The sequence below is a fragment of the Gallinula chloropus genome, assembly GCF_964237585.1.
Source record: "Gallinula chloropus genome assembly, chromosome: 4".
Classification (NCBI taxonomy): Eukaryota; Metazoa; Chordata; class Aves; order Gruiformes; family Rallidae; genus Gallinula; species Gallinula chloropus.
In genome coordinates, this window is record NC_140088.1 from 77512703 (window position 1) to 77525666 (window position 12964).

Consider the following 12964-nt stretch of genomic DNA (forward strand, 5'->3'; position numbering starts at 1 on the left):
TGCTGTGCTGCAGGTGGAGGAGAAGGCAGGCAGCAGAGCAGGGGATAGCGGATCAGCAGCTGTCTGAATCACAGCATGTGCTGCTGGGCGAGAGGAAACAAAAATAGTCTCAGGAGCAGACAAAAGGTAGCAAAATGGGCAGGATAAGCAAGTGACAGGGGACACTTTTGATCTGTTCATAGAGCCACACGTTTTGTTGTTAGTGAAATACAGATCGGTTCATCTGTCCCAAACTCCACCCTACTAAGTGCAGTGCAAATGCTCCACATAGGCTGTCAAAACCTTCATACTGAATTTACTAATTCAGACTGCCTGCTGCCACTTCCTAAATGGTAGGAAACATCCTATCTGTCTGCTTCAAGTAAGGATATGACAGACTTCAAGTAAAGAAGCAAAGAGGCAAAGTGCTTTTTTCTTTTTTTTTAATAGATAACTTTCCTACCGAAGTCATGGTTAGCTTTACCTTCAATTTCCAAGAAATCAAGCTGCTGTCCTTGCTGACATTGGAAAGGTCTTTTTAAATACCCTGCTTCCCTCCCAGCTGCTAGGTGTCCTGTTCATTTCTGTTCTCTTGCTGTTCTTTTCAGGAATGTTTTTAGAGTCACCAGTAAGGCCTAATTCATGTTTCTCCCATGGTTTTACTGAGGAAATAGATAATAAAATGATAGTTGTAGTTAGAACCTATTGCATTAACAAATATAGAAGATACAACAGATGTGGCAACAAGAAAACAAGAATTAAAATCTTCTTCAATCTTCATTCCTATGGGAAACGGGGCCTCACGGACATGCTAAGCTCGGTTAGAGTTATTATGTAAATTTTCTGTTCCAATAAAAAGAACAGGCAAAGGAAAAAAAATTTTTAAAGCTGGCCATGATCTCCTTTTTGAGAGATGTAACAGTCTAACATTTCCCAGTTGCAGATAGCAAGTCTGGAGAAAAAAAAAAGAGAAGCTATTTCCAAACTAGATAAGGCAAATTTTCATGAATGTAGTGAAATAACTGGAACCTATTTCCCAAGCCTCCTCCCTGCTTGGGAGACAAAGGGAGTAAAGTTGCTGCAACCACCGTAGACAGAAGTTTAGCCAGACATAACTACAGCAGAGCCAGGATCAGGCTGCAAGTAAAGATAAAGGACAATGCTGTGACAGCACCAGCTCAGGAAGCACGGATGATCTCATCAACAGGGAATTTCAGTCTCAAACCATGGGTCTTAATGACACCACCATCCTTTGCCATCAGCATCTACTTACAAATTTCATAGCAATAATGTCATATCAGAGAGAGTTTGTGAGTTCTTACCCTGACTCAGGAGAACAACCTCATTTTTGATACTTCCAGAGACGATCCAGTGGAATACCTTTTTGGGGTTTTCTTCTTTCTTCAGTTTCTCCATTTCTGTTCATTCTGTTCTAGATACTGTAATGGTTTTGTCAGGAGTAACTTACAGAATGAGAGTAACAGTGCAATCAGTGAGAAGGTTGGCCAAAGATCATCTATATAAATACGCTGGTTTTAATAACAGAGTTACATGCCTTTGCATATCTGGCTGTAGTTTAACGCAAATACAACTCGAGTTAAACCAGGTCTGACCTAAGCATGCTACATACTGATATTTCCAATTGCTTATACAAGATAATAAGACAATTATACAAGAGTGTTCCTATGGGGGGGGGGGGGGGGGGGGGTAGGGGGGAGGGTTTTGCAGTGCTGTGGAACATGGCATGCAAAATTGTAGTTTTAAAAGACACAGCTTGAAACACAAACACCGTGTTTGGTGAAATGTTTGGAACTGAGCCCCAGTTTGACCCAACCTGTGCAACATTGCAGGCTCAGATCTCTGATCTTAGAAACCTGATGGGTAGGTATTTAACTCCATCCCCACTATTAGCACACCTGATAACACACTCGAGTGAACTGATTCCTGAATGTTCTGCAACTCTGCACCGAGTTTGTCAGGCCCACCAAGCCAATGATTACAGCAGGACTAAACCAGGGCTAGAACCTTGTTTAGAATGAGCCATACCCTAGAAAAGCCAGGGCAGACATAGCAAGGGTAGCGCAGATCAGTGTATGGGCAAAACTGCATTGGGCAGGTCGCCTGAAAGCTCTCTGCTAGCAAGCCATGTCAGTCGCTTGCTGCTCTTGGACCTGAAATTAATTAGTAATAAAAATAGAGCTTGGGCATCTAAGAGCAGCTTCTTGTTCCCATAAAAGCCACAGAGGAAGCACAGAAAATTCTCATGGGAGAGCATCTATTCTGTGCCTCTGTCAAGTACGAGTTTACAAAACAGTACCCAATTTATAGTATTTGTGTAAGAACACACTCAAACTCCAAAGTGTTAGCACCTTTCTTCTGTAATCTGTATTTAGCCATGGTAGCCCGACTGTCCTGGTAAGCAAAGCAGCTTTGGTGGGAGAAAATCTTAATAAAGCATCCCTGGTACTGAAAATAACTGAGTCATGGTTGTAGTATCAAAAGTATTTATAATACCATTAAACAACAGTTCATAGGAAACCACTGTGGAAACCGGTGTTCAGTAACACTGCTGTTTCCTGTAACAGATTGATCTTAGTGCTGAATAACCCCAGGCCATAGCAGGGCCCAATTTTCTTCAGGAATTTTGTTAATTTCTCACCCATGTCTCCTGAGGTAATTCTACAAAATGTTTTGACCCAACTTTGAATACCTATATCTCAGCTTTATTTCAAATACCATCTGACACTGTCCTGCTCTCCAGCATAATTAACATATTGTTCAGCCATCTTACCTTGGCCATCAGCAGGTCTTCCCAACAATGACATTTTATAAAACAATCATTCCATACATCAGTTCCTAAGGGAAAAAAGGGGTTTGCTCAGATGTAAAGAAGACAATCTTGGGAAGAAAAAGACATTGGACTCATGTATTCAGCTTACTCAGAGAACAATCATGAACTGCAACAGGTGACACATCATTCTCATCAATTAAATGTTCTGAAACCATTTCTACTCTTGATTTTAATTATAAGGCTACAAAACAGGACACTGATGTTTTAGGTAATCAGCACCTGGTCCAAACTGATAGTCAGCAGAATGGGGTAAAGGCACTTTCCCAAAGCCTGTCTGAGCAAGCAAGTTCTCCATTTATCTGGATTAGGCCATTAGTACTGCTGTGAAGTGTCAACAGTATCTCATCAAATCATGGGCATTGAGGCTTTTCTGAGGTTACATTTTGCAATCAAAAATACTGGCAAGTGAATGTAAGCCTAGAACTTCATTTCAATTGGCTTACAGGCTCTCCAGTTTCCTGCATTGCTGTCTCTTACTTGGTAGTATGTTCTTATTTCTTCCATGTCCAAGCAAATCAATCTCTCCCGTGACTGAATAAAACATAATCAAGTTTCTTGTGCTGCTCCAGAATAAACAGACTCTAATTTAACTAGTTATTTTTCAATAATGATATTTTAATTGTATGCACATACAGAAAGAGACAGTGATGACAACTTTTAGAGTGCTTAGCTATGTACTGAAAAAAATCAAGGCGTAGGTATTATGAAAAGTTGTACAAAACAATCTGAAAACTATACAGATCTGGCAAGCCTTGTGAAAAATTAATAGTCTTCTAATTTCTTAATGGTGCAAAGTTTTGGTCAGTCATGCTGCCGCCCCTTTTTTATTTAGCTTCAGCTAAGTAAATCCAGGCTCCTAGGAAGAAAGGAAAGACAGTGAGATTTAACATTTTACACTTCCTCAGTGATATTTAGGTTAATTTTTCAATCCAGTAGCAAGAATTTACCAGGAAAGTTATTAAATTATATGATGAAAAATGGCATCTGCATGGCAGGCTTAAAAATCAATGCTACATTTGCTGGCATCCTTTAGAAAATGCCTTTTTGCATCAGATAGACCCATATCACATCAAGTTCAAAGGCAACTAGTGGCATTGGGAAGCAGAAGCATACAGCACGTAGGGAGCAGAAAACGTGGAAAGTATCTGCATCAGAGAGCTCAGCTGCGCAGACAAAATCTCCAGGCTTGCTTTTCAAAGGCAGAACCCACAGAGGTTACCTGAGGAACCAAGCAGATGGCTACAGGTTTGTTCTTCAGGGCAGACTTTTGCTGTAGGCAGCTGACACATAGTTTTCCAGAAGACACTAGCATAGAAGGCTAAACAGGCTCCTAGGGAAGCCCCTGGTTCAGGGGAGGGGGAAAACAATGATACCATAAACTTGTGTTGAATACTGTCTTTTTCCCCTGTAAAAAAAGGAAACCCTGAAGACAGGAGGTGTTACATCCTGACAATTGCTATGATGAGAAATCCCTTCAGATTATTATGTTCCATCTATCTCAGATATAAAAGTTAGTGCAGCATGAAAACCCTTTCCAGAAGGGAAAAACTGGCCACCTCCAAGCATGAAAAGGAAAGATGATCCTGAAATACAGGGGAGGGAGGGGAAGAAAAAGATTTTGATTCCCTAGTGCTTTCAAGGGTTATTCTGGGAGTCATCATCACTGTCAGAGATGGTGCTTCTGTGCAGGCTATACTGTGTCTCATGTAAAGTACTTCAAAAGTTTTTAGTTAAAGAAACCAGCCTGAAAGCATTTGCTTATTAGGAGCAAGAAATAGTTCTCAGCTGCCTGAGAGGGAAAGCTGAAGGCAATTCCAGGATGTTTGGAGGCCCTCCAGATATGTTTCCAAAAATTTATGGAATTCTTACATAGTTGGATCTTCTTACCAATCCTGTAATTACAGAAGCATTTTTTTTTTAAAATTAATGTGTTTATAGGAATCAGACTGTTAGTCAGAGTATCCTCAAATCTGTTTCTCATTAGCAAGGTGTTACCACAGCTTTCTTCACTAGTAGCTGGTATTCCTTTGGGTAATATTAACAGCTGCAATCAGAGACTGTTAACTATTACCCAGATTAAATAGCTTGTCATTCAGATTTATGTAATCAGGGGGAAGAAGTGAGGATGAATTCCCTTCTAGCGCTCCCAGGTCAAATATTTATTGTAGCCTAGCTAGTATAATGGGCTTGAACTATGTCATAAGCTTGAACAAAAGCAAGATAACATAATATTTCTTCTGCAGCTCTGCTCAGGTCAGGTTCCTCACTGTTTCTATTAAGCAAAGCAATGAGCCTACACATGTTATTTTGCAGAAATTACCCCTTAGCAGAAGCAGTACTAGAAAACAACTAAACAGACAAAAATTCCTCAGCCAGAACGTCTCCTCAATTATCTTCTTCAGTGTTGCTCGGAAGGTTACCACGGCAATAAAACTTATCCTAATTCAGCAGGAAACCTCAAGGCCCGTGTTATTTGGTGAAGAAAACTGCCTAGAGTTATAATAATCAGTTGCATGCATATTAATAGTGCCAAGAGCCACGATCCAGATAGTTCTCGAACTTTGCAGACTTGCTCAGCATTCCACTCAGCAGGCCTCCTGGGAGCACGCCTCAGTGACATGCAAGTGAAAATGCTTGCTAGAGCTGAGGAGAAGCTCCCTCCAGTTCCTGATGCTGCTCACACTTGAACTATGAACAATTCAGTGGCAGAAATTATGGGGCAGGGGTGAAGGGGAGACGTGCCGTTTAGGAAGAAGCAGCACAACCTGCCCACAGACTGGATGGCTGCCTTCCCCTGGGAGCTGGGGTGGCAGCAGGGACTGCTCTGTCAGGCACCAGTTTGGTGTGTTAATGATGCTGCACACAAAACCTGATGCTCCCTAGCAACTGCTGCCAGACAGTGTGCGGCCTTCGGGATTTTTGTTCGTGCTGCTGCCAAGAAAGAAGCCAGCATTTTGCTGTCCAGTGAGCTGGGTTAGCCAAGCCAGAAAGGTAAAAGCAGTGGCAGGGCTTTGGCTTTTCACTCAAAAATTGAAGAGTAATAAAAAAATGATTTAAAATCTCAGACTCTGCTTGGGATCTCTTTATAAAAGTCAGATTCCCTTAGCTTTGCTGCCTGACTTAGCTGCAGCTTCAGAAACATGGGCTGGGTTTCTCTCTGCACAGCTACAGAGGACAGGGTGCTGAACGCAGTGCCACCGTTTGAGTACCTGCCTGCTCTGGGGACCCCTCTCACCACCTCACCCCACAGCCCTGTCCCCACACCCACTGCAATGCCAGCTTTTTTGTACAGCCTTAATGAAAACCAGATCAGAAATAACCCCTTCTTAGGAGGTTTATTTTGAAGCTCAGACAGCTAACTGCTCCCTTTTAATTGCTTTTTTTTCTTTCTACAGCAGCAGGTTGTGTTTCATACAGCCTTCCAAAAGCTTCACTCGTTTCTGGGAAATGCTTCTCAAAGCAAAGGTAGAATAGAGGCCTCTGAACAGTTGGCAGGAGTCACATTGACCTTACTAGGGCAAGGACTTTACCCATTTAAATAAAAGGGCAATAAAAAATTTCTTGTGGTGTCATCGTAAACTTACCTGTCCCATGGCTGCCATAAAGCCTTCTAAGTTGGATCTTCTAGTGCAGGGGATGAAAGACCGTGCATTTCTTAACATTTCTGTTCCAGCAGGAAGAAAAGCGTGAAGTTTGGTTCATTTTTTCCCGTTGGTCACTTGGATTTTAAGCACTTAATATTCAGGACTGAGCCTCTGAGTGGGGTGTGGAAGTTTGTGCCATGAAATTTGAATTTGTTCCATGTCCTTTGGATCTGAGTTTTAGTTTCACCTCCGCTTTTCTTTCAGTGTTTGTATTCCAAACACAGCATCAGTTGCTTTTTGTTCTTATACCTCCAGGAAAGTCACTGAATACCTTCTGATAAATGCTGAATTACATCCTTATCTCTGCGTTTCTGCTTATTTCTGAAATCCATAACTGTAGCTCCTAAAAGTTAGCTACATCAACAAAACCCACAGTATTCACTTTCTTCATCTTCTCTCTCTACTTAGTAAAATTCACAGGCAATCCAGATGGATGCCACGCTGAGGGTTACAAAGGATTTCAACAAACTGGCTGCAGAGCTCAACTGTTGTGTGCAGCATTACAACGGAAGAAGTACATTTTGTTGTTTAAATTGTTGCACTAAAAATAGTCCCCCTTTTAAAATCTTGTTGCATAAGAAAAGCTGGCAATTGTTTAGAAGGTGTAGAATAAACAGAAAAACTAGCCTAAATTTTTAGTCAAATAATAAAATCTGGTGCCTTCATAATAACTGCAAGAACCAAGGAGGAATTTTTATTGTTATACACCCATGGAATCTAGATACACTGTAGGAGGATTTCCTCTTTGAAGTAGCTAAGGATTTGTAATGGGCAGTATCAAGATACTGAGCTTGATGAACAAATTGCTTAACGACATATTTTCCTGATTTTTTTTCTTTCATCTGTTTCTCTATGTAAAATAGGTTATAATCATGTCTATATTTTTTAAAATGAAACGTAACTGCAGCATGTCTCATTGAGATCCATCTGTGCCAATTCCAGCATCAGAAGCGTAGCAGGGTTAATGCATCAGGCTTTCACTGATGAAGTCCGAAATTCTGTTTCAGAATAGCTCCCATACAATTTGAATTTCATTATTTAAATCTGGTTTCTAATGGCAGTAATTCATAGTCTCTGTTTAAGGGAAGAACAGCATTAAAAAGTCAAACATTTCTGCTCTGAGTTGTAAAAGGGAAAAAAAAATTCCACCAAACCAAATACAAAGAAAACACCAAATACTCAAAGCTTCCCTCAACCTCGATTTTCTCACCAGCCTTAAGCTTCCTCTGTAATCTTAGCTAGATGCTGAAGCCACTAAACAATTCACACATCTAGGTGAAGATCTGCACCAACATCAAAGCTACCCTGGTTTATCCTTCCCCTAAACCAACTAACAGCTCCCTGCACTGTGAGTCCTCCCATCTCAGCCCTTAAGAGCACCTCAGCCCAGACACAGGAACAGGCTCTGTCTGGAGTGACCTTACCCACCAATTTGCTTTGGAGTGATCCTGTTATGCTCCAGACCTCAAGCAGCAGTGTCACAGTTTTGTGTTCCTGGCTCACAGCTGTGGCTTGAGATTTGAGATAAGTGTGGAAATAAAAGCCAAGGCTGGTGGCCTGAGGACTCCTGCTAGGGGAAGTAAGCAGCATGATGGTGGCTCCTGTGGCTCTGAGGTAAGACATGTACTACAGAGTCCTGGCCTGACCTTAGATAATGGCTTTTTATAAACCTATTAAAACTTATGAACTTAGAACTGTGAGCTGTGTGTGTTGATCTTGTGTAGTGACAGGAAAATAACAGATGCCTTGTTGATGGCTCTTTTTGACATTGAACTAGAATGTAGCTGTTGTATGTGCAATACTGAATGTAAGTTTTTCTAAGAAAGGTCTTTTTTCTTTTTTTTTTCTTTTTTTTTTTCTCATGAGCCTAAAGCTACTTGCAGTTGGTCTGCTTTTTGTGTTAGTCTAAAGAAAAGGCTGATAGGAAATGGGATGTATCCCTGTGCTTGGTGTTTCTGTTGGTCTGCACTCTGCAGCTACTGGCCTATCTTGGGGGTTGTCTGGACTGTTATTCAGAAGCTCTTAAGTCTTTAGGAGTTGGGCAGTCTGTAATGTGACAAAAGGAAAATGAAGAGAAGAAATCAGACAGCAGAAGTTCCATTGTCTATGTCCTCAGTTCTCCAGACTGATGGTCGGACTTGTAGCAATTAAGGAGTGTGCCATGTTATTATTCATTGTTGCAACTAAATGTTCCTAGCTGTACTGTGTTGTTAGACAGCAAAAGTGGCTGGGAGAAAGAAGGGTAATGGTAAGTGTGTATCTTGTGCTCTGAGTTGCGTAGCCTGAGGTGGCAAACAGGTATTTATAGCAAAATACTTGTTCCAGTGCTACAAATTGCAGGTTAGCTCTCTGATATCTCAAGGTGCTTATTGAGTCAGAGGTTCATAATTTGGACTTCAGTGGAGCCATGCTGACTTTGATTAGCTGAGGAGCTTCTGTGTGCTTTTTAGCCTTATCTGCTTGACAACTTGTCCATCCTCTCATGTGAGCTGGCTATTTTCTGTTCTTAGGCTCTAGTCTTTTCTGCATGTTAGTGGGTGTCATGGTAACTGAGGAGCAACTATGCACAGTAGGCTAGCAAAAAAGCCCAGAGCTGCTGAAGGTTAGTAAATAACTGTGAGGAATGTAGAAAACCAAGAAAGAATCTTCAAACTGAACTTTGTGGGTCTTTTTGTAAAGTACCACAGTAGCAGTAAATGAACAGCTACAACACCTAATAGCACTGTGATGGTTCAATTAAACACATTGCCAGGCAACAGGGTATGGGTTCAAACTTGAGTAGTTTCTTCTACTAAGTGTCTGTGGCCAGGAAAGCAAAGATAAAACCTGCCTTTGTGTGGCTGGGAACTGGATAGAACTCTTTACAGCTCTCCCTTCCCAAGAAGCATAGTGGGTGCTTGCTAAGTTGTGCTTTTGTGGGAAGGAGATGTAGGGTGGGATGTGCCAGAGGTTGACCCACCAGGTGTTTGGTGGGAGACAGCTTCTTGATGGGGGGGTGTTTCCACAAAGAGGTTCATTGTGAGCTTTAATACAGAGTAATGTATACTGAGGGATAACAAGTCTGAGAAGCACTGATTAGAAAAAAAATCTGGTTCACAAAACAAATCCTCTTAATCTACTGTCTTCTAGATAGCCTACAGATAGGTGGAAAGCAAGGAATGGGCTTGGCCTGTAGCTCCCAGATCTTGGACTTCTAACTGTGCTGATAGCCTCCAAACATACATGTGTGTCCTCAAAAATAACAGATTCTTCTCCAAGTGTGTTGAAGACACTGCATGGGAAGCATCTTCTTAACTGCAGGACCTTAGGGATGTTAGAACCATGTCTTAGCTGACAAATGTCTCTTCTCTAGCTGGCTGCTGATAGTAGTTCAGGATTCCCATGTCATAGAAGGAAAGTGAGGTTTTGTCAGCGTAAACCTTAGAACAACAAATGCATCCTAGTCCTAGGTTAGTTAACCTTTATATTAGAAATGTTTTATTTCTTATTTCTGCTTTACATTTATTTAGCTCCAGCTTTCATCCAATGAGACTATTAAAATAGTCTATGGATTCAACAAGTCTCTAAGATAAAACCCCTCAGTGTTAGGAGAAATACTGTGCTGCAGTTTTAACTGGAATGTGTTGCCTGACAAAACATAGTATTGTTTGTTTATATATAACTCACTCTTTGCTGATGCAGATTTGTACTTACAGAATTACAGGCTTAGTGTAAAACATCTGTCTGGAAACTTCTCATGGCACCCAGACGAAGCACCTCAAGACTGGGCACATCCATTGCTGAAAGAACATTTGCAAGAGTGAGGAGACTGAAGAGCTTCTTGTGAGTGCTGTAATTGGGAGCACTCTTCTCTTTCTGTTGGCCATTTTTAGACTGAATAACTTGAAATCACTGTGATGTTCTGGTTTCCCTTTCGAATAAAATTAGTAACAGCTCTGCTTTCCATCAGTCACTGGAAGCTGCATCCATCTATATAAATGATGTGTAGACGTGACCTAGCTTAATGCCTTTTTATGGAGTAAGGATTTCATGAGACAGCAATTGGATTCTTTGGCTCTTGTTCTTCCCCTGCCTCTTCTCCTATGCTAATACACCAGAGTCCTTGCATGCTTTCTTCTGGAGGTGTACCCAGTGAGCCTTGGCTTCCCACTCCAGCCTGCTCTTTCCCTTGTGTTAACCACCTCCAACAGTAGAGGTAGATGCATTTGCCTCTTCCTGAAGCACGTTGCTTTAGGCATGATGTTGGGATTGAGAATGTGCTTATTTAGCTGGGAAAAGAAGAACATCTTTTTTGGCTTCATCTCAAAACTAATGATGAATACAGGCCTAAACATGCTTGTGCAATCTCTGTATAAAAATTGCCTTCTGCACCCTCCTGCCTCACTTAGAGAAATCCAGTGGCTCTGTCTTTCAGCTGCTGCTGATGCTGCAAAGCAGAAATGCTCTGTGCTGCTCACAGCAGCCCTGTGAAGTGCAAAATCCCATCAGTAATTCACAGCACCAATAGATTTGGTGTTGAAGCTGTTGGGTTGGGTGAGAGAAGACATGAAACTCCTTGTGAGCTATACTAGTGCCCTCCCTAGCTGCCCAGGAGGGCAGAGTCCTAGCTGGGGAACCCTTGTGCTGCAGCCAGGGGAAAGCCTGCTTTTGGGGAGCAGGGTGGTGTGGTGTAATGCTTCAGTTGCCTTTGCTTCAGAAAAAGCCAAGAATTGAATTTGCAGCTGGATAGTGGTTGCTGTGCCATTTGTATGGGCAGAGTAAAAGATGGCTTTAAGCTGTGTTTCTGCTTCCCCCAGCTCAAACCTAGGAGGAGTAAAACCAGGTGCCAGTATAACTTAGCACAGACTCAGCTCTGCTCAGTTTGCCCCTGCTGCCAGTGGAGATGTCCAAAGCTCCCCATGCTGCTCCTCTATGGAGAACCTGAGTGCAGGGTGAGGTGAAAGGGGAAGAAAAACACAGCAGCAAATCAATCAAGGAGTAGTAACTCCTTGTTATATTTATAAGGCAGCCAGCTCGGGGGCCAAGGATTGAGGCGCTTATGCAGCAATGGAATAGCATCTATAAATGCCATTTAGAACAAATAGGAGGATGCAAGCAATTAATTTGTTTTATTATTTTTAATTTTAGCTTTATATTCAAGAGTAAAACACTATATGCAGAAATGCAATATACAGAAAAAGTGAAAATAATGTATGTGAGCTTTCTTATTAATTTGAAAGGTTAAAGGTTCATCACTGGGGAAAGTGGGTTTTTTTGGGGGGGGGTTTTGGAAGCAAAAAGATGCAGGCAAGTGTGTCTGGGATCAAGGATTGTGTTAAGAAGGCAGGCAGAGGAGCATCAGGAAAGAAAATAAGGCAGAGTTGTGTGCAAGAAAAGAGCAAACAAAACTATAAATTTGAGATCCAAGGCATGACAAGGGTAATGAGATGGGGAGCTATTGGGAATATGATGCCTACGTGCATGGATGTGGTCAGAAATCTGAGAAGTATCTCTAGGAGAGGAAGAAATCATTAGTTTTTTGTATCTGGTGTTTTGAACAGACTGGGGGTGGGGAGAAACAGATACTAGGTGGGGCAAAATGCTGATGGCTGTGAAGTTGCAAATCACTTCGAGTTCCCTGATATAATGTGGAAAAGACCCCAACAATAAAACTGTAGATGTCCACCCAGTTTGTCTCTGATGGGGACAAATTTCCCACTGCTCTGTGCCCTCGTGAGGTTTAAAGAGTAGGGGTGGGCAGAGACGGGATGCAGTAAGCTGGGCAGGGAACTAGACAAGTCACATCTGTCATAGGAATGGAGCCTGAGGGTGTGGCTGGGACTGATGTTGGTGTAGAGGCACTTGCCAAAGCCCCCCTGAGCTGCCGAGCCCTTGTGGTGGCCCTGCCTGAGCTCAAGGAGGAGAGAAGGGGGGCTGCTGCTGGGTGCTCCTGTTCAGTGCACAGGGGTTGCATCAGGGACCAGGGCAGCTCCAGAGCTGGCATAACTGAAGTGTCAAGTGATCCTGGGTTTTTTTCTGGCCTAGGTTTCCCAGAACTCCACAAGTGCAGCTGATTTTCCCAGTTGATTGTTAATGAGGTGGGGATGGGAGGGAAGTGAATCCCTGGGGCTGCAGGAAAATTTATTTGCAGTAGAACAATAATAATGCTAGATATCAACAAATTCTTTGTTCTATCACTTGATAGCTCATCCGCTGTAAGACACCAGCTTGGGATCTTTGTAAACTGAGGGCAACAGCCTGTCTACACCTGAGTTATTTCAAGATTAAGAGGGGCTTAGTGGTGCTTGTTTGAGAGTCATAGAAAGCGTCCTATAGAGATGAATGGTAGCTGGCCTGAGGCCAAACCCATCACATGCCTCTTTGTAGTAGTTGCATAGAGGATGAGTAGATCATTTCCCTCTCTGTTCTGCTCTTGTTTAAGATCTTTGTTGTCATAGATGATTATAAATCAAAAATAATGAACTTGTCCTCGAATGCATTCGAAGCTTTG